Below are 21,501 nucleotides of genomic sequence, written 5' to 3' on the forward strand. Positions count from 1 at the left end.
TCCAAACTCTGGGGTGACCGCTTTAGGCGAGCCAAGTTAATGTTTAAAGAGCTAATAAATAAATAAATAGGTACTCTCTGGAGCCAAGCCGCCAAAAGCAGCTCAGACCTGCCTGCCTTCTAAAAGCCCTTTCAAAGAGGGCGTCGACTGGCAGGTCATTAAGAAAAGTGCGGTGTGTTCATTCTGCAAAGCTCCCGTTCCCCTCAATGCTCCTTTGTTCCTACGGGTTTCAACACACTCCATTTGACATTCTCAATCCCTTTGATAAGAAGTTCTTAGAAGTCCGTGGCAACTCAGAGCTCCCTGTTCCGGAGGCAGGTCTGCAGGAATCCTGGCAATCAGGTGAGTAACCTTGAACAAGTTGCTTCACTTCTCTGAGGCTCAGTTTTCCCATCTGAAAATGGTTCATAATCCACAGGAGCTCCTGAATAATCCGTGACTCCGCCAGCGGCAGCAGGGCCTCGGGGAAGGCGAGCAGCTTTGGAATCACACCCGCCCGGGTGTGGGTCTGAGTCCCCCTCTCAGTGCGCGGCTTGGGCCAGTGACTTCACTTCTCTGAGCCTCTGTTTCCACATCCACTCAGCAATAAATGATCGTGTGCAACCAATCTACACAAACTCAGGGTTAAGAGGCGAACACGTTGCTTTGGGTTTTTTAAGTAAATCGTTCAAGCCCCATGACACGTCGGCAGAAAGCCCAGAGTCTCTCTCTTACAGTCACTTTGTCTGAGTTTTCCAGGAACTCCAGACTTCCCTGGACTCAGAGGTACCTTGTCCTCAACCCAGTGGCTCACCACTTTCTCAGGATGTCACTCTGACGACTCCCCCTACTCAGGTCAACAGTCAGAGCTTGTCCCTAGCGCCAGGACGGGCTTTTCAGCATCACCTGGGGAACGGCGTACCGGCACCAGCACCGCAGAGCCTCGCTCCCACTCCATCTGCAGCCACAGCCCCCCAGCCTGCAATCCTGGGCAGGGCACTAGGGGCAAGGGGCACCCAGCACACGAAATGCACAGCCCCCGCCCACAGCCTCAGTTTTTGTCTGGAGCTTGGGAGACTGGTCTAGCCGTTCAAGACAGCCCTGGAATCAGACCCCTTCCCAAACTGGCCTGCTTTCCTCACATCCCTCCTCCCTCCCTCCTGGGCAAGTCGCTGCACCAGGAGGTAAGACAGCATTTACAAAGCCCTCATCGCACTACCACACGGGCCTCCTACGCGCCTTGTATTTGTATAACTGGGGATTTTTCCCTGATCTTCCAAGCCTAAACTGCTCTGTCCTCCCCCAGCCGAACAAAGGAAACGTTGAAGTATTTTTAAATAACCCCTTCAATGGGCAGCCCATTTAATCCCTGCCTGATCCAGAACTGTAATGCATTGGTGCAAATACGACACGCCTAACAGCACCTGACGATGCAGGAGCTCAGAAAGCGGAGGTGCGTTCCTCTCCAACGAGAGCCACACCCAGAGCAAATGCTCCCCTGCCTGCAAAGAGAGCGACCCACCGTGGGAATCCGCAGACCCCGTCACCTCTTCACCACGTAATAGCATGTTTATTTATTCCCTCTTAAGCCAGGCGTAGGCAAACCTTTCCTGTAAAGGGAGGTAGTGGGTATTTTAGCCTCTGCAGGCCAGCTACATCTTTGTCACATAGATACGTTTTTGACTTTAGCTTTTTTTTTTTAACAATTCTTGACAAATGTAAAAACCATTCTTAGCTCAAGGCCATAAAGAAGGCTCTCCACAGGGTGGGCCTGGCCCAGGTACCACCATCTGCCACTGTCTGACGGACAGCTTTGCAAATCTACAGGTTAGGCAGCCTCACCCGGGGATGGGGCAAGGTGGGAGACAGTTTTTGGAAACAGAGTCGGAGGTCTTAACCCAAAGCCACTCAGAGTCTTTGAGGTAAATTCTTTTTTTTTTTTTTTTAATTTGTTTTATTTATTTATTTATTTATTTATTTATTTATTTATTTATTTATTTATTTATTGGGGGGTGGTTAGGTTTACTTACTTATTTTTAGAGGAGGTACTGGGGGTTGAACCCAGGACCTTGTGTGTGCTAAGCATGCGCTCTACCACTTGAGCTATACCCTCCCACTTTGAGGTAAATTCTTGAGCTCCCTGGTGGCTGTGATGGAGCCGGTCGGTCCACCGCTGATCCCAGAGGCTGGGGTCTCCAACACACATGTGTCCGTCTCCAGCCTCTGCTCCTCCTCCGTTCCCCACCAGTGACGCTCTCATCTGCTCTGATGTTTCTGTTGAGCAACTTCCATCACACACCGTCCTCCATCTCTCCTTCTCTTCCTGTCTATCTGCTTACAAATTCATCATGCACACTTCATTTTTTTAATAATCCTTTCTAAGAGTACTTGACAATTTTATCAAAAACCCTTTCCCTATAAAGCTCGCAGGCAGGACAGTGTTTCCCCAAAGTGCTGCCTCCCCGTCTTGGTGGACGTCGTAATTCCTCCTCAGCCCCATCCTTTCAGCTGGGCAGGCACCAGCTTCAGCCCCGGCCATGGCCGCCTTCGGGCTGAGAGGCCTCTGAGCTGGCCTCAAACTTTGCTTCAGGAGGGTGGCTCTCCAGCTCGTCAGAAGGTTTCCATGACGACGCTTCTGGGTTTCTGGTTCCACAGGGTCAGGGTGCATTAACAGGCAACTGACCCGCAAGAGCCAAAGTGAAACCTCCGGAATCCTCAGGGAAGGTTTACGCACAGCACATAGCAAAGCAAAGCCAAAAAAAAAGGCAACCGGGAATGAAAGCCAAAAGTCAGGGAGTTTGCGAAGTCAGCACAGGGATTTGAAAGAAACTGGCAATCAGTCCTGGACGCAAACCGGACCAAAATGACGCTGCGGGCGCTTGGGTGGGACCCACAACCTTAGCAGAGGTGCAGATGGGTTGAAGATTTTCATGGAACTGTTGCTCTCGACCTCCTCACAATTTTTTACTGGAACACAATATAGCAGTCAGCTCAGTTGTCATCATTTCCAGAACTTTGTCAACAAAAAGGAAGCCTTGACCAAAGGAGTTTTAAAGCCAGTTCTAGCTCAGTTTACTCCTGACTCAGACACTATGGGACAGAAGCCAGGGTAAGACGGTGGGGACAAAGGGGCGAGGTGGGGGGGCATGGATGCAGGCACAGTATATGAAAAAGTTGAGGGCACAGGAGAGAAGATACGCATCTCTGAATAGAAGAATCAAGAAAATCAGGACTGGCCTGCTGGCCTGGGTCTCTCAGGACCTTCCAGCAGACTTCAACAGAATTTAAACAATCTCCGTTTGCATCTGTTGTGCATAAGAATTTGAGCTGTTGGGAGCTGTGACCTAATCTGTGTTCCTCACTTGAGTGAGACGGGGCATTAAAGAAGGAGTGGGAGGAAAGGGACATTGGGAAACATGAGTGGAAAGTTTCAGAAGCCACACGAAGCACTTGAAGTGCACTGAACAAACAACAGAACAGTATCACTCCTCACAGATAAAGCAGGAGAATGTCTAGATGACCTTGGGTTTGGCGATGACTGTTTAGATACAGCACCAAGGCACGAGCCATGAAAGAAAGAGGAGAGGCTGGACTTCATTATAATTAAAAACTTCTGCTTGCTGAAAGACACTGTCAAGAGAATGACAAGGCAAGACACAGTCGGGAAGAAAATATTTGCAGAGGACGCATCTGATAAAGGACTGTTATCCAAAATACACCCAAAAAAAAAAAAAAACTTGTTAGAACTCAACAATAAGGAAATGAACAATCTGATTAAAAATTTGGCAAAAGACCTGAACAGACACCTCATGAAATAAGACATACACGTGGAGAATAAACATTTGAAAAGATGCTCAACTTCCTGCCATTAGGGAACTTCAGACTAAAACCACAATGAAATACCAACGCACACCTATTAGATGATCAAAATCCCAAACACTGACACCACCAAATGCTGATGAAGATGTGGAGTGACAGGAACTCTCATTCATTGCTGGTGGGAATGCAAAACGGTACAGACACTGCGGAAGACACTTTGGTACTTTCTTTCCTTTTTCCCTTCAGTTTTATTGAGATGTGATTGACATACAGCCCTGGATAAGTATACGCATATAGCATAATGACTTACATCTGCTGTAAAATGATCACCACAGTGAGTTTAGTTAACATACGTCATCTCGTATAGATACAGGAAAAAGAATAAGAAAATAATGGGTTTTTTCCCCCTGTAATGAGAACTTTCAGAACCTACTTTCAACTAATACACCACGCAGCAATGTTATCATAGTTACCATCTTGTGCATCACACCCCCAAGACGCATTTATCTTATAATTGGGAGTTTGTACCTTTTGGCCACCTTCATCCAATTTCCTCACTCCCACCCTGGCAGTTTCTTACAAAACCCAATGTGCTCCTACCATACATATGATCTAGCAATCATGCTCCTTGGTCCTTATCCAAATAAGTTGAAAACTTACATCAACACGAAAACCCACACACAGATATTTAAAGCAGCTTTATTCATAACGGCTAAAAGGTGGGAACAATTAAAATGCCCTTTGATAGGTTGAATGGATAAATAAACTGCGGTCCATCCGAACAAAGGAATATTATTCAGCACTAAAAAGAAATGAGCCATCAGGCCATAAAAAGACATGGAGGAAACTTAAATACCCATTTCTAAGTGAAAGATGCCAAAGTGAAAAGGCTACACGTGGTGTGATTCCAACTCTATCACATTCTGGAAAAGGCAGAACTACACAGACAGTAAAAAGATCAGTGGTTGCCAGGGGCTGGGGGGTCCCAGGGAGGGGGGGAAGGAGATGTGAATAGGTGGAACTGAAATCAGTGCAGAGGACTTTTAGGGCAGTGAAGCTACTCCGTGGGATACTGTAACGGTGGGTCCACATCATTATACATTTGTCAAACCTCATAGAATGTTTCGCTCAAAAGCGAACCCTGGGAGGGAGGGTCTAGCTCAGCGGTAGAGCGCGTGCTTTCCACGCACGAGGTCCCGGGTTCAATCCCCAGCACCTCCAGAGAAAATAAATAAATAAACAAGCCTAATCACCCCCCTCAAAAAAGTGAACCCTAATGTAAAGTATGGACTTTGGGTGATGATGACATGTCACTGTAGGTTCGCAGGCTGTAACAAATGCACCGTGCTGATGGGGGAGCAAGGGAGACTGTACGCAGGGCAGCAGGCATGTGGGAAATATCTGTACTTTCTCCTCAGTTTTGCTGTGAACTTCAAACTGCTCTAAAGAATAAAGTCTGTTTATAGCACTCTGACTACCTTCAACCACACCAAAGTCAAATCAGACCGGATTTTGTTGAAGTCATTTGGGATTAATAGAGACATATTACTATACATAAAATGGATAAACAGCAAGGACCTACTGTTTAGCACAGGGAACTAGATTTAATTTCTTGCAATAACACACAATGGAAAAGAATTTGAATATATAAATGTGTGTGTGTGTATATATGTATATGTATCACTGAATCGCTTTGCTGTACACCTGAAATTAACATTGTAAACCAACTACATTTCAATAAAAAATAAAATTAAAAAATAAATACATAAAATTTTAAAAGAAAATTTAAAAAAGAAAAAGAAAAGAAGGAGTTCAGGTCCCGAAACAAGAGTAGATTCTGGCCAGATGAAAGAGGTGGGACCACCTGAACCATCACCTAAAACCGCGTCATAATAGGTGCTCTGTGTATCTGTAGGATGAACGAACGACTGTTCCTGAACCGCACTCAATGCCGCCCTCACCCGGACTTAAGACGTGGTGTGGCCACTGCCGTCCAGGTGTCCATCAGCCCAGGCTGGTCACAGGGAAACTGAGGCCCAGGCTCCTCTCAGGCTTCCTTCGTTCAGGACTGGTCCAGAGTCACAAAACTCAAGTTGCTCACACACCTTCTGATGAGGCCCAAATCCCGGAGGGGTCTTCACCTCTGCTCCTCCACCCCCGCCATCAAACCCATCAGCAACGCTGTCAGTGCCACCTCCCAAAAGGCCCAGCATCCCAGGACATCCTTCATCTCAGCCACCACCTCCCTGGTCCCAGCCACCAGAGCTCCTGCCGCAGCCACTGCCACAGCCCCCGGGGGCTCACGGCTCCCACACCTGCCCCACAGTGTGCTCTCCAACAGGAGCTCCTCGTCTCACCCAGAAAGGAATCTGATATGCTGACTTACCCTGGCTCTGAGAACCTGTGGGTTCTGGGCCCTGGTCCCTCCCCGACCTCACCTGCCCCTGCCGACCCCACTCGAGCCCAACAGCCTCCCTGCTACCCTCTAGGCACACTGGGCAGCTTCTGCTTCAGGCCTTCCTGTCCCCCACACCTGCACGCTTCTCCCCCAGAGAGCTCTCCCACGACATTCAAGTCTCTACTCAAATGTCACCAATATAAAAAGAACATTCCCTGCACCCTGTCCAAACCTGAGCCCCTCCCGTCCCTCAGCCTTCAAGGACTTAACCCCGCCCATCGCAGCACACGGTGTGCTCCGTGTGTACTCGTGTCGCTGCACTGTCCTCCTTCCCGGCTGGAATGGCAGCCTTGGCGGGTGGTATGTGCTTGTTTCCTGCGCACCCCCAGGGCCCAGAACAGTGCGTGGCACCTGGGAAGTTTGTGATAAACACTGGAAGGAGGAAGGAAGGGAGGGGGGAGAGAGGAAGGGGGAAGGGAGGAGGAAGGAAGGGGTGGATAAGCAGGCTGGTTTTCTCCTAGAAGGTCACTCTGCCCCATGGCGCCTCCACACCCACCGCCTGCATCCCACGCCACATGGCTGCCCATGATACAGAAGAAAACTAGGGCGCGCTCCTCACCCTGAGACTCCCATGCTGGTGAGGAAAGAGAAAACGCGCTAAAACCGACTGGGTGGAGGACAGGGGCAATTCACCTCGCAGAGCAGAATCAGGAGCTAAACACGTGTGACGGCGGCCAGGGGTGCGGGAACAGAAAAGACAGCCTATGTGGACGCCGGACACACCTGTGAGCCTCGGGGGCACATGTCTCCGGTCCCCAGAGCGGGGCCCTGTCAGGAGGCAGGACACACTAGATCATGTTCTCGGAACTGGTTCAGCGGAAGTTGGCCCCCAGTCTCTCTGAAGTTCACGTTACCCACGGCTTCTAGGGTGTCCAATGACCTAGAAGCCACTCGGCTCCTTATTCTCATTCTTGCTGTTTCTTCCATTGACCTATAAACTCTGTCTCCCCCGTGACCCCTCCCCCAATGCGCTCTCTTTCGGGGGCGCGGGGGCGGGCAGGTCCCTGGGATTCTCTCTTTGATTCCACTGAGGACGTTTTTACTCACCTTCTCGCACTTTCCGTCTCTCCCATTCAACTCCAACAATCCTTTATCCTTCTCTCCACTTACATTTGATCTGTTTCCCTCAGGCAGTCCTCACTCTGTCTTCTTTTCCTTACTTACTTCTTCTGGATTTTCCTACACAGAGGGTTGCATTTATAGCTCACCTCATTGCCCCGTTTTTAATAACTGGGAAGCATCCCTGCCAAAAACCGTTCTATTACAGGAGGGAAAAAAAAGGGGTGCATTCCACCATCTGCCTGCATCGGGCACGCAGGGCGCAGGGAGCAGCTGGCGCATCATTCTTCCGAGTGCTCGCGTGTCCAGACCCACAGAGGTGGCCAGTGTGACACTGTCTATGGCCCTGCGCTCTGCTCCGCTACGCCTCCTGTGCCCCCCGCCCTCCCACTCATCAGCCTGTAAACTTAGGTGAGGATTTTCACTCAGTGCTGCTCTTCCGGAGAAAAGGTGACCGGAGGGGCCTCGTTGAATGGCACTTGTGAAGGAATGATCTTCTGGCACCCAAAATAATCTGCCCAGTTTGGACCTGGCGCTGGGGTTACACACAGCCGGCAGAGATGCGGGCCTCACCCCAGAAGCAAACTGAAGGCGGCCGCCCTTCTCAGCAGGGCTCTACCCTTTCCGCCCCACGACCGAGTGACGGAAGGGCCCCACGTCTGTCCTCCGCAAACGAACAGTGCCGGTGGAGTCACAGGTACAGAAGGAGTCAGGAGATAAGGCACCAATCGACCCACCACCAAGGGCCGAGGGACTGAAAGATTAAGGGGGAAAACGCAGGAAGGCTGAACTAGGAAAAGTCAAAGCACGAAGCCCCTGCAGCTCCAGCCCGACGGCCAGGCTTTCTGTGGGAAAAGTAACGCACTTGTTGGAGAAGCAGCTGGTTTTCATTACGGCCTGAAGAAGTTTAAAAATAAATACAGCCCCCGCTGCACTCACCCCAAATTCAGTGCACATTCAGTTCCAATAGAACGGACACCCAGACTTGAAAGTCACAGGATCCGAAACCCCTGCCACGGAGAACTGCTGCTCCAGTGGTTTCTTCCTTTGGCGGCCACTAACTAAAACAATGACAACTTTCATGTCAAATTCCAGGAAATAAAGGATAGACAATAATGAGAGGTGCTTTTTTTTTTTCCTCCAAATGCAAACAAATGAATTAGCGCTGAGGGGCTGAAGGGAAGCGGAACAAATTAGGCCTGAGGGCGTCCCCCAGTCCGCTGGCCCCGCTGAACGGCTCCTGGGCGTGCTCTCCACCCGAGTTCAGAAGTGGTCTGGGTTGGGGGACAAATGTGTAACAAAAGACACAGGCCCACCCAGAAGATACGGGAGCCTGCTGTGAGGATTACAGACACTGGCGGAGGGCCAAGGGCTGCCTCCCTTCCCCCAGCTACAGAGAAGAAGCGAAACCACGAACCCAGACCTCGTGGGCAGGTCCCCCCACAGCCAAGGACGGGCTGGGAATAATACCTGTCATCGTGCCTGCACAACCTTAGGTTGGTGAGCACACTTTAAAGTCATTAATTTTTCAGACCCACTCTCCACGACCACATCAAAACAGCTCAGTCAGAGCAGAGCCTGGTGTGTCGGACACACAGTGAATATTTGTCGTTAGAATTAACTGCGCTAAGAAGGCCCCAGGCCAGGATGCTTGTAACACAGCCTTTCAGCTTCCCACAGAGACAAAGCCTGTCCTTGAACCACAGACTTTACCCCCACCCCCAAGCAAGCATCTGAAAAAGTCACACGTGAGTTAGGAGATGGGCTATGCTCGAAAGCAGGGGACGCAGGACAAACAGCCCAACCACCCGCATCTCAGAGGCTGGGTTCGCAATAGCATCTTCTGAAGGTGAGGACATCTCCAGCAGTTTGTAGAGATGTGACCGCTGACAACAGGAGGTGCTCAAAGACTTCCCTTGAACAGACAGAACCATGAGCTCTCCTTGGTGGTCTCCGCTAAGAAACCCTCATCGTTCAACTTTAAAAGTAAAAATCTCATTACTCACGAGTTCCTACCTAGAAACAAATGCTTTCTTCCACCTCTGCCTTAGGCAACCCCACCACTTCCTTGTGAATCTCCTTACCCTAGGTCATTCAAGAAATCCCAATGTCCACCTACCAACAGAATGACCAAGCAAGGACAGGAGGCCAGCCGAGCTGGTGGCCGCAGCAGTTTATGGAACTGAAGGATGCCACTGCCTGCCTGCAGGGTGAGTCCAGCACGGGGGTAACTGAAGGGGCCAGAGCCAGCGTCCGCAGTAAGGTGAGCAGATCACTGGACACAGCATTAGAAAACGAACTTCCGACGACATGGCGGTAACACCAGTCTGTCCATGCCACACATCAACCAGGACAACCCTCCCAGGGGACTTGCTGGAGTTGCCGTCCACTAGTTTGGTACCTGGAGTTACAGTTCAGCGGGGCTTGTCTTTCCATTGGAGCACCCACCCCCTTCCCGGTGAGCTTCATCACGGACCGCTCCAGGCCACCTGATGATCACACAGCCTGGCCTGTCAACCCCTGCTCACAGGCTGCAGACTTACTACTTCACCGGAAAAGCAACTCTGCTGTCTCTCTAAAATACTTCTTGCATGTGTTCTGCTTTTGGCTGCCTTGTCTCAGCAGAGTGCACACAAGATCCCCTGGGGCAGATGAGATGTTATTTCATCTGCAAAGATGCCACTTACACATACTCTTTTTGATACACACCTATTGTCTAGAGTAGCGGTTTCCATTCTGCGTTCCTGAGATACTAAAAGTGTAGGCATAAAAGTATCTCAGAAGACCCAGGGAGCCAGGCTGGTAGGGCTCTGGGCTCACCACTTAGTCTCCAATCAGATTCATTCTGGTTTTATCCATTTTATTTGTCTAACATATACTTTATCATACATCACATATGATAACATAATTTACATTTATGTATGTTGCATATGATAAAAATATACACATGCATAAATACGTGGTTATATATGCATATACATATATATAATCAGAAGACTTGATGAAGAAAATAATTCAATTGCTAAATAAAAAGCGTGAAAATTATGTCATAACCAAAGTAAAACCTACCTGTATCAGGGACTACAGTTTCTAAAGCTCAACCAGGCAATTGTGATGTGAACAGTCAACCTTACAGGAGCTGTTCCGGTTGAAGCAGGCCTGGGGAGCCCAAAGATGCCCACTTAGAACCAACTCCTTACCCTTAACACTTCCTCTCTCTCTCTCTCTCTGTCTCCTCGGAGAATAGTCTGGAAATTATTGACCCACATGATCTATATGGTTCCTCCAGATTCAATGATCAAAACATTCCCATATTTCAATAATTTTAGATGAAATGGACAAAAGGAATGATGATCTCACTGTCTGGGGATCTAAAATTTATAAGATTCTGAGTTATTGTTTCAAATAATCGCCACCAAAAATATACATATACTTAGTCAAGGCATATTAGGCTATGTTGAAACATATTAGGATATGTTGAAATCAGATGTCATTGCACAATTGCATTCATGAACTTCATATTGATGAAATTCATATTTTCTGGCTTTCCTGTTTTAATTGTGGCCACCCAGACCCTTAGGGACCAAACAAGATCTTTCAATTCAGCACTGCAACAGGCCAAGTGTTTCTAGCAGAGGAGTACTGATGGTGGAAATACACCACCAGGTGAGCTCCAAGCTCCTCTTTCACCAATCTGTCATCCCAAACTCTGTGACTTTTAACATCCAGAGAAAATCACTTGACTCCAACCAAAAAAAAAAAAAAAGGAAGAAGTTTAATCAGCAGCCTTAACACTGTCATCCATTTGGACCTTATCTCCTGTCACTCTGTCACCACCATCTATGTTCTTAAGATATAAAAATGAAGACTGTCCCATGCCATGGGCATCTACAGAGACAAAAATCTTCCCCTGCCCTGCCCCAAACGCCCATTTTAAATGAAAACCTCACACAGTTTTACCCTAAGGATTAAAGTAAAGCGTTTCCATTTGTCTTGACAAATGGCACCTAAATAGTCAAACACCTGGGCTTTGTTTTGCATGTGCGCGTGTGTTTTCATCTAAGTAACGGACAAATTACAAGTAAACAGAGCTCTTGGTGGAAGACATTTGTTTTCTTTCTCTCTTTATCGCCTGGCTCATTTTGCTCATCTCTTAAATAGGGAAGGTGGATGAAATTCACCCGAGGAGTTTCCATCTTGCGAAAACTCAGAAAACGACGTCAGCAGGCATGGAACTGCCCCTCTGCTGCGAGCTGAGGGCGCTCCCCAGGGCACTACTGAAGACCCTTCGGTGCCCGTGTTCTGTAAGGATTTCTCCAACTATAAAATTCTATGATCCAACTGTCACCTTAGTATCTCAAATTGGGTAAGAAAAAGAAATGTGTTCAAAGAACCAAATGAGAAATCCAAAGGCCACTCACTGCTGGTTCGTTGAAGCAAGCGTGCCGTCCACTGTGTCTCCCCGTAACTCAGTGTTCTGTCTGCAAGATGGAGGAGGTATGGGGCCAACGAGCATTAGTGACGTTGGTGAAATGTGTTCCTTTTCCTTCATGGTTCTGTTGTGGCTCTCGCCAGGTCAACACCCCGACCCCAACACCAAACTGTGCAGGCAGAGTGACAGACACAGTCAAGGGGGATAAAGCGTGACGTCAGGAGGGGCAGGCTGAGCTGGGGCCAGAAGACAGGACGGGGCAGGAAGCAGAAGTCTCAGAGCTCGAGAGGCAGGAGGAAGGGGATGGCTCCCAATGGTCTTCCCAAGACCCGTCTGTGCCAGTTTGATTGGACACAGTTAATAAGGAAGAAAGTGCCAGTGAAAACCAGAGCAAAAGACAAAGAACAACTTTTCCAGATGGGTGGGTGGGTGTGTGGCCCCCGGCAGGGGAGGAGGCCAGCACCCCGGGAGCTTGTCCCTAGGCCCGCTGAGCCCACCCGCCCCCTCGGGCCGCCCCTTCCCACGGAGCTAAGCTGTGCTTTCTGCACCTTGAACCCATTTGGGGGTTTTTTTCTTTCTGAGGGAGTTTGGCAAATTATTACAGAAAAGGAACCAAAGAAGAGAAGAGGAAAAAAATAAAATCATTTCTTCAGCATAAAAAAATTTTGATCCTTTTATTTTAGCCAAAGAATTTTCAAGCTCCAACCAGCCGTAAAATCAGTTCTTATGCCACCCACATTTCACACGCCTCCCCCATTCCACTCCCCCAGCTCCAGCTGCCCCCCACCCAACCCCTCCCTCCCCCAGCACTGCCCTCACTGGCCATCCCTCTGGCCTCAAACCCAAGCAGCCATGTGAAGCAAACTTGAGCACGCATGGAATACACACTCCCTCCGGCACACAGTCACCTGGGCGTGCACACACACACACACACACACACACACACAGAGCTACCCCATCCGTCACCAAACCTCTAACATCTCGCGGAGACGTACCAGCTTGCCCCACACCCTCTGCCAGTGAAACCGACGAGGCACAGCTCCTGTCTAGGGGGCTGCCGGAAGGGACGGCTACCCCACCCGCCACCCCACCGGAGCTCTGGCGCGCTGGACCCAGAGCAGGTAATGACAGGGCTGTGACAAACGACCCCGAGTGTGGCTGGGCCAAAGGGACGCTGGGCAGATTCACTTGTTTCTTACACATTGTCGGCGAGGGGCTTAGGCAGCATTTACTGCCTTCCCACTCCGGTCCCTGGGGTGGGGTGGGCTGTGCGTCCGCGTATAACGCTCCATTTCACGCAGCCTTGGGCTGCCGCTTTCATCCTCTGGCCTGAGCCTTTTTCTTTGGAGGAGCAAGTGCCAGAAGATAAGCTTCTGAAACGAGTCAGGTTCTGGGAGCCGCGTTCCCACCAGCCCTGGAGAGCTTTCACACAGATCGGCATCCTGGAGTGAGCCTGTTCCATCTGCAGAAGGAAGTGTGATAATGGAGGAATGTGGGTCTGGGTCGGGTCCCCAGGGAAGAGGAGAGGGGAAGAGAAGGGAGGGAGAGCAGAGGGAAAGGTCAGGAATAACTGCTCCTGGACAATGCCCTCGCCTGTGACACTGAAGTTACACATGGTGACGGGGCTCTGAGCCCTGGGCTCTACATAACCTGCCAAGTCTTGGGCTAAAAATTCGATTATAGTTCTGGTCTTCAAGTAACCAGGAACTTCTTTGTAATGCTCATACCCTAATGGTTAAGGAAGCACAGCCTCCCCAAATTCTGGTCCTCCAGTTGGATTCAGCTTGGGAATGGGATTTGTAAATGGAAAGGTGGATGGTACCCGTCCTCTTTTAACCCCTATGAGGCAAACTGATCCCATAAAGAGACTTAAGTCTGACCTTCGGAGGAATTGGGGCACTCAAGAAATTCTCTCTTTTCTGTTTGGAACAGCCATCGTTTTTGCTGATAAAAGGTCTATGGGGTTTCCTGAAGATGCAAAGGTCATGTGAGCTTTGGCAAGGCTCTCAGACTTAACGAGGTGATAACGCGGAGAGGAAGACAAGGCGGAGGGCAGCAGAAAGACATGGACAAAGTACGCACTGACTTCACGGTAACAAACCACGTCCTGAGCCACCAAGGCGAGGGAACAAGTTTTACCTCCTCTCCCTGCTTTCCGTCTTTAGTGGCAGGATGAGGAAATAACCAACTGGCCAAAGATCAGGGGACAGGAAGGAAAAGGAAGCAAAGCAAAAGGTCCGTGCCATCCCCTCCCCAGACCACCCTAGCGCTCTGACAAGTCAGGGGTGGCCCTCTGAAAGGAGACGGACGCTCTCAGAGCATTTTAGGGCCAGAGCCGAGCGTTCTCATCGCAGTAAATCAGCACAAGTGTTGCTGGAATACCAAAGAGGGTCAAAACCCGCATCAGCATGCAGATTCCCCAACCACCTTCTCTGTTCTAGGTGGTAAGTCCACGGACAGGTGAGTTCCGAGGCAATCCAGATTAGATCCATCAAAAGATCGAGAGAGGAAGGCAGGCAGGCAGGCAGGCAGGCAGGCTCTGAATTTTTTTAACTTGGGTCTAACCAGTGAAAGTGTGATTTGTGCCATTTGTCAAAGCAGGAAAAAGCTGGAAAAAGTCAGAGACTCACTGAGTGGCCCCGTCCCCCCTGCCCACCTGTGACGCCCACAGTCTGGGGCAAGAAGGGTCTGTGGGCAGAAATCTCTCAGAGGAAGAGAGATTTTACAGCTTACAGTCGTCTTTACAGTTAGGCCGTTGCATCTCTTTTCACTCAAAGGAAAATGGCATACAGCTTTCAGGGAAGGTGTTGGAGACCAATCAATTCAAGCGGTAGACGCTCCCAAGAGTGACGGAGAAAACCCCTTGGTTGTTCAGGCCTCAGAATCGCTAAGGAGGCGGAGGAGGGCAGAGTCGAGAGCAGGTGTCTTTGGCAGCCAGACCCAGAAGGTCGAAGAACGTGGCAGACGTCTGTCATTTGGGGCCACCCAGCACCCGAACACTCTCCTGGTAGGGGGAGAAATCCCTCCTTCTCACCAGAGCCAAGCAGGCTACACAGCTCCTCTTCGCCCTCCCCGGGCAGCTGGGGGAGGGGCAAGTGGCCTCAGTGTGGCCAGCTGGAGGCCTCCACACAGCACAACTGAGTTAAAAGCCAAGGATCTGTGAGCATTCGTCCTGTGGAGGCAAGTTTCTAGCGGGAGTGGTGCCTGCAGGAGCGACAGCAGAAGCAGCCGCTGCTCCCAGGGGAGGATTCGGGCAGAGCCTTCACTCCCTCGGTGCGTGCCCGAGACTGGGTCACTAGTCCTCCCACAGATTTTAGGAGCTACTGAATACTTCCAACAGTCTGTTTTCTGCTTAAGCAAACCAAGTTGGTTTCTTCTCTTTACAACCAAGAACCCTGACTAATGCTGCATTATAACAGGAAATGCTTCAGAAAAGAAGCCCCTGCTGGTTTTGAGGGGCCTCTCCAACCCCTGAAGTGCCAAGAGCCCGTCTCCCCGGGGGTGCTCGTATGGCCTGCTCTCAGGTACCCGAGCAGGTAACCGAGAAAATCGTCGCGTTCGTGTCGGCTGCACACACCACGTGGGGCTCTGTCCCTCACGCACGGCTCCACACTCCGCCCTCCGGGAGACGGCCCGCTCACCCCGGCTGCACACGCACTGAACGCGCACAGATGACCCAGTTTCATTTCGCGTCCTGCTTCCTTTTTCCCTTTGTTCTAATGCTTCTTTCAGCAAATACGTGGTTAGGAGATGTAAGTGTTCTCCTATAACCCACGGGGGGAATCTGAGAAAGAGCGGACCCCAAAGCCTTCTGGCAGTTTTTACCCCGGTCATCTGGCCAGGGCCTCTCCACTCCAACCCATCTGCAGGGCCCCGCATGCAACCCTGCGGCTTGTGCCTTCAGGACCTTGCTCAGGAGAGAAAGTTCACTCCACCAACTGAGTGTTCTCTCCTCCTCAAGACTCCCGCTCCAGACCTCCCTCCCCTGGGGCTCTGGTTCCAGGAGTCAGGAGCCACGTGGTGCCCTGGGGGCAGCATCCTTTCTCCCCTTCACCAGGAAGACCTGCCCCGCCCTCCAGGAATCCCCACTTAACCTGACTAGCTTCTGCTTCTTAAAAGTTGAGCTCAGGCACCACCAGCTCCAGGAAGCGTCTGCTGCCCCTTCGAGGATGTCCTTCACTCGCTCCAACACCCGACACGTGCGCCCACTACGGCACCTGCCACATGGCCTGACCCGGTGTACGTGTCTGCCTCCCCAGGCAGGTCGTGAGCTCTTTGGCGGCTGGCGATGTGTCTTACTCATCTTCCCATATCAACCCTTGATGCAGTACTTGGCACACGGTAAGTGTTGAGTGAGTGAGTGAGTGAGTGAATGAATGGACGGATGGGATCTACCCCCAGAGCTAACTTACTCTGCCACCGAGGCCTCTGCTGTCAGAAGAGGAGACGGAGAAGGACCCGTGCAAAGGTCTCGTCCAGCCCCAGGAGGTGGTGAATCACTGTCGTTTTCCCCGTGAATCCCACTTAACAACAGGACTAGTCGGAGCTAGCATCCACCCAGCAGGCTAGCAAGCCAGCCGCTCGGCTAAGCACTGCATCCCCCTCTGTATCCGCGGGCTCTGCTTCTGTGGATTCGACTGACTGCAGATGGAAAATATTCACACACACACACACAATTCCAGAGAATTCCGAAAAGCAGAACTTGAGTTTGCCCTAGACTGCCAACTGTTTACACAGTATTTACACTCATTTGCATTTATTTACACAGCACTTACATTGTACTGGGTACCATGAGTAATCTAGAGATGATTTAAATTATACGGCAGGATGTGCATGATTTAATGAAAATACTACGCCATTTTATACGCGGATTGAGCATCTGTGGATTCGGTACCTGCAGGGGGTCCTCGGTCCATGGACACCGAGGGAGGATGGTACAGGGTTATCTCACGCAAGCCTACCAACTCCTTAATGGCATGCTGGGGTGGGGACTGTCCAGTAGCCAAGTGCTCGGTCTCTAGGTGACTAAGACAGGGCTGGATGAGAGCACGGAGCGGCTGGAAAAGGAGGCAGCCAAGTCCAGGGAGATGAGAGGGGCCAAGCAATTGGATGCAGTCTTCCTGCCAGAATAGACTTGAGGGACGAGCCAGGGGAGAAATGGGAAGGGAGGTCACCATCATCGAACGCTCCCCTATGGATCCTCACAAAACCCGGGAGCAAGGCGTTGTTATCTTCCTCTATGGAGAGGAAAACTGAAACCCAGAGAAGTGAAGGAATTCATCCAGGGTCCTGCTGAGGCAGAGTCCAAAAACCCAGGTCTGTTTGATTGCAGAGCCGGGCTGGTTTCCCGCCCCAGGAGGGGAAAGGTCTGACTGTAGGAACAGTCCCCCGAGCAAAACCTCAGCGCTCTGCCCTGCAGGTTTCCTCCAGCCTGTTCTCCTAAAGGAGACAAGGAATCTGTAATCAATTAAATCACACCATCAGTCAAAGCAAGCTTGCAATTTCCCAGGGGACCCCTAATGTTCTCTAGACTGACCTACCAAGGTTGAGGATCGCACAGGCAGAGAAAAGAGGCCACAGTTTGGAGGCCAAGAACTTGAATGCAAGGCCCCCATCAACTCTTTATTGGCTGGTGATCTCGGGACTTTGGAAACTGTAAAGCATTAAACAAATGCTGTCATAATGGGTGATCTGAGAATCCTGGCCTCAGCACACGGTCAGATATGATCTGGCCCTAGATGTCCGCCCCTTCCAGCACATCAACAACCTTCAAAAAGGACGGCCTGTCTCTACTAAGCTGCCACAACCTCTCTCGGCTTCCTGGTCTGTTTATTTGTTCTAAGCATCTGTTTGGTTAGAGAAACACAGCAAGCTCATCCCTTTGCCTGCAAACCTCCCCTTGAGCTGGACAGATGGGCCAGAGAGTGGGGCTCCCAGGGGTAGGGATGCTGAACAAGACGCAGATGGCCAGCTGACCCAGGCAATCCCACTCCACGTGCCGGAGGCTGAGCAACTGCATGGCAGCTCCCCCTCACCTCTGCTGTGCTCACCCCTCTGGCAAGGAGCTCACGGCCCGGACGGGCATCACCGCTGGGAAGCAGGCAGCTCACATCCTGCCCCACCCTCCCGCCTCCCTTCCCCAACTGCTGTCAGCCGGGGTGAGGGGCCTTGACATCGCCTCCTGTGGGCTGGGCTGGAGGGCTGGGGCTGGAGGGCTGGGGCTGGAGCGCCCAGGATGTGCTACGGTGCCTGTACCTGACCTGGGCTGACCTGAAATGCGGTGCCTTCCTCTCCCTCGCTCCTGTGCCCTGGGAAGTTCTGATTCCTTCCTTAGAACACCTTACCGCCCTCTCCACCCTCAACACACAGGCAGACACCATCTTGGACAGGAGACTTGTTCTCTGTGACACCTCTCCAACTCCCTGGCAGTGTTAAATATTCTTTCAAGTCTTTTCTTGCACCCTGTACACACCTCTCCTGAGAGGCTGAATGGTGAGGTAGCTGAGAGGTGGACCCTGGGGAAGACTGCCTGGGCTCAAGTCCAAGCAGTCCACCGGCCAGCACAGAGCTGCTGCAGGGAGAATCGGAGTCAGCAGAGGAGAAGGGCAGCGGCACAGCACTTGTGCGTGCAGATGTGCCGCTGTGCGTCTCTCCCCACGTACAGTGTGTGCGCAGAGTATACACACCACGCGCTACACTGTAGAGTACGAGTGTGTGTATAGCTGTGCACTTATGTACACACTGCTGATTTACTGCACATAGTTTGTAACTTTATATATTATACAGTAATAAACGAGTACATTAACATACCATATTATGCACTAATAAATACATATTCTATACTACTGACATTTTCCAGGTTGAATAATGTAACATCGTATCATCATCTGTTTGTCTGCGTTCTTCACCAGACTGTGAGCTCTCTAAGGGCAGGAACCATGACTTCTATTTCATCCACCCCTAAAGCCGGGGTCTGGCACACAGTAGGTCCTCAGTAACCAGCTGGTGAATGGACACACACCACCCCCGCACATACACTACCAACTGAGGAGGAAAAGTCCCACTCACCACCCGCTCCTCCTCAGCCTTCTTCGTTTCCCAGCAGAATCTCAAGCGGAATGCTCCAGCCGAGGCCTGGCTTTAATTTTCCAAGATAACAAGAGCCAAGAGCTGGAGGAGTGCCTCATCCCGCTTTTCAGGCCCTTTCCCCCTTATTCCCCCAAGACTCCCTCTCTGCCTCCCTCCCAGGCCCCTCCCAGGCCACACCCGCGCTGTCCCGACCTCCACGCCCCGGGCGGCCTTCCTTTCCCACACAGCCTGTGACACGGATGCCGGCTCCGGGGACACGGAGGAAACAGCCACCCTCTCTGAGGCCAGGCGGGCGGTGCCATTCCCACAGCCACCACCCCTCCACACCAACCAGCCCTGCTGGAAGCGGCCCAAACCCTCTGCGGCCGAGAGCAACATCCAAGCCTCCTGTGGCCACAGGGCTGGAAGGACCACACATGGCAGGACGTGCACAGCCCCGCCCTCGGCCTCGCTCCACCCAGGCCTCACACAGACACCCACCTCACACACTGTGCTACACGCAGAAGCCACTCTCGGAGGCCTCCCTCTGCCTCCACCCCGGATGAAAACAAGGCTCTTGAGCACACAGCTCACTTAACACTGTCCCTTCCTGAGTCTGCACGGCTGGCCCCCCTCGCGCCCCAGGGCTCTGCGGCAGAGCGGACAGGAGGCTGGAGCCTTGAGCACAGGTATCACCCTGGGGCTCCGCAACCTCACTGGAAGACGTGATGCGTAAGTGGGCACAAACGGTGGGTCCTCCCCACACCAGGCACCTCCTAAGAGCAAGAGAGACGCCAGTACTCCTCCGTCTTTTGCCAAGAAGAGTAAAGTTTACAGCACCAGTTTTGACAACGTTCTTGGTGGAGCTTCCTTGGGCCCTCTCTCCAGGCTTGGGTTCCCCCCACCACCACCTCCCAGGAGCTCCACCCTGGTTTGTCTTATATATGAACGTCTAAGTAAACTTCAGTTTGAAGAAAGGATGCCACAGCGAAAAACTAACATCCACACAGGTCCCAGATCACCAGTTCTGTTGCGTCTCCGAATGCATGGGGTCAACCTGGATGAAGTTTCACCCCAGCCCCTCTCCTCCCCTACAAGCTTCTCTACATGCACGTGTGTGTGTGTGTGCACATGTATGTGCACACACACACACACACACACACACACAACTGTCAGTCCTCCAAAGCTGAGGCTCGTTGTTCTTGGCTAGAAAAGGACTACTTGTAGATACGAGTCGTAAATGGCAAAGAAGGCCAAGGTGGCCACCAGTCCTCGCTCTGGGACCAGTATTTCATCTGGGAATGATGTTCACACTCCCGGCATTGGGCTCCTAACTTAGCTGAGATGCAGCCTTCTGCAGCCTCCTCGGACCCTGGGGTCATTCCATCCTTGGGTTTCTGCTGCAATCCCAGAAGTTCACATTGGGAAATGAGGGTGGAGGGCAGGACAGATGCAATCTGGAGAACATTGTTGGGAAATGGAGGAATCTGTGGAGTAAACACTCCACTGTTCTCAAGTTCGTCTTCCCATAAAAACTCGGAACTGGAGAGGAGTGTGCATCTGACCTGCTGGCAGTGGTTATGAGACACCACTGCAGGCATGAGCCAGCACTCGGACCAGGAGGGGCTCAAAAAGGAAAGACTTCCTGTCCACGAGGACCTGAGCATCTTAGCGGAGAGAAGACCGCGTGTGTCCACATACAGGCTCATGACAGCCCGAAGCAGCGTGTGATCCATGCCAAGGTGGGGAAGGACCTCGGAGGAGAGACAGGGACCTTGGGAAGTCTTCGTGGAGAGACGGGGCTCCATGAGGGTCTGCAAGCACATGGGCAGGAGAAAGGGTGGATGGGAGGCGTTTCAGGGGACAAAAAGTAGCCCAGGTAAGACTCGAGCAGAAACGAGCAGGAGGTACCTGGAGGATGCGGGGCAGCAGAGCAGAGCTGCATCTGAGGGACCGCTGAGAACAGAGACCAGTGTCGCCAAGCGCGCTACTGAGTCGTTCATCAATTAGTGTCGGGCGACCGCTGACTCACATGGACAGTGTCTTCCTATCCCTCATCACCCTGTGAGGCAGGTGGTGCTGTCCCGGTTTTAAAAAGGAGGAAGGTGAGCTCAGAGAGTGTCACCTGCCCAAAGCCCCACCCCAACTGCCCTCCCCCAAACCAAGCCTGCGCTTCCCCTCCTCGGTTCCCTGTGCTGTTTGGGCCCGGACTTCGTGATCTCTACGACAGCCAGAGGAATGTTCTCGCCCCAGATCTGGAAAGCTCGTGCAGGCAGGTGTAACGCCGAGATTCATCCTATTTCCCCACCACATGTGTCACCTTTAGCTAAGCTACTGATTCTCCATTCTTTCCATTCACTCATCTGTGTCCTAAACCGCAACCTGACAGAAACAGATGTTGAAAGTCTTGCATTTCAATTAACCACTGACTTAATCAAATCACAGTCCTCCAAGAAAGTGTCAGCTGGAGCCAAAACTGAATGAAGCAAGCAGCCTTGAGCAACAAGAAGGAGATGGTAACTGAGCCTCTGTTTCAGCATGAGGGGCCCTGCAGGCCTTGACTACATTCTGTCCTAACTCCAACCTGCAGGGAACCTACTGTTCTACTGTTATATGAAGAACAGCCCCTCACTGGCTCAGAGAGGTTAAGTAATAGATCCAAAATCACACAGCTAGTAAAGGATGA

At 51.3% G+C, this 21,501-nt stretch overlaps 1 long non-coding RNA gene and 1 other non-coding gene across 5 annotated transcripts in view; one reads left to right on the forward strand and one right to left on the reverse strand.

Annotated features, from left to right (window-relative positions):
- Positions 1-18,951, reverse strand: part of LOC116661145 — a 225,036-nt gene extending 206,085 nt beyond the window's left edge. For all 4 annotated transcript variants that reach the window (XR_004316913.1, XR_004316911.1, XR_004316910.1 and 1 more), the window contains exon 1: positions 18,816-18,951. This is a non-coding gene — a long non-coding RNA (uncharacterized LOC116661145). The remainder of the gene's footprint in view (positions 1-18,815) is intronic.
- TRNAG-UCC lies at positions 4,948-5,019 on the forward strand. The gene has a single exon. It is a non-coding gene; the product is annotated as a tRNA-Gly (tRNA).
- Positions 18,952-21,501: the final 2,550 nt, after the last annotated feature.

The sequence above is a fragment of the Camelus ferus genome, chromosome 33, assembly GCF_009834535.1.
Source record: "Camelus ferus isolate YT-003-E chromosome 33, BCGSAC_Cfer_1.0, whole genome shotgun sequence".
NCBI lineage: Eukaryota > Metazoa > Chordata > Mammalia > Artiodactyla > Camelidae > Camelus > Camelus ferus.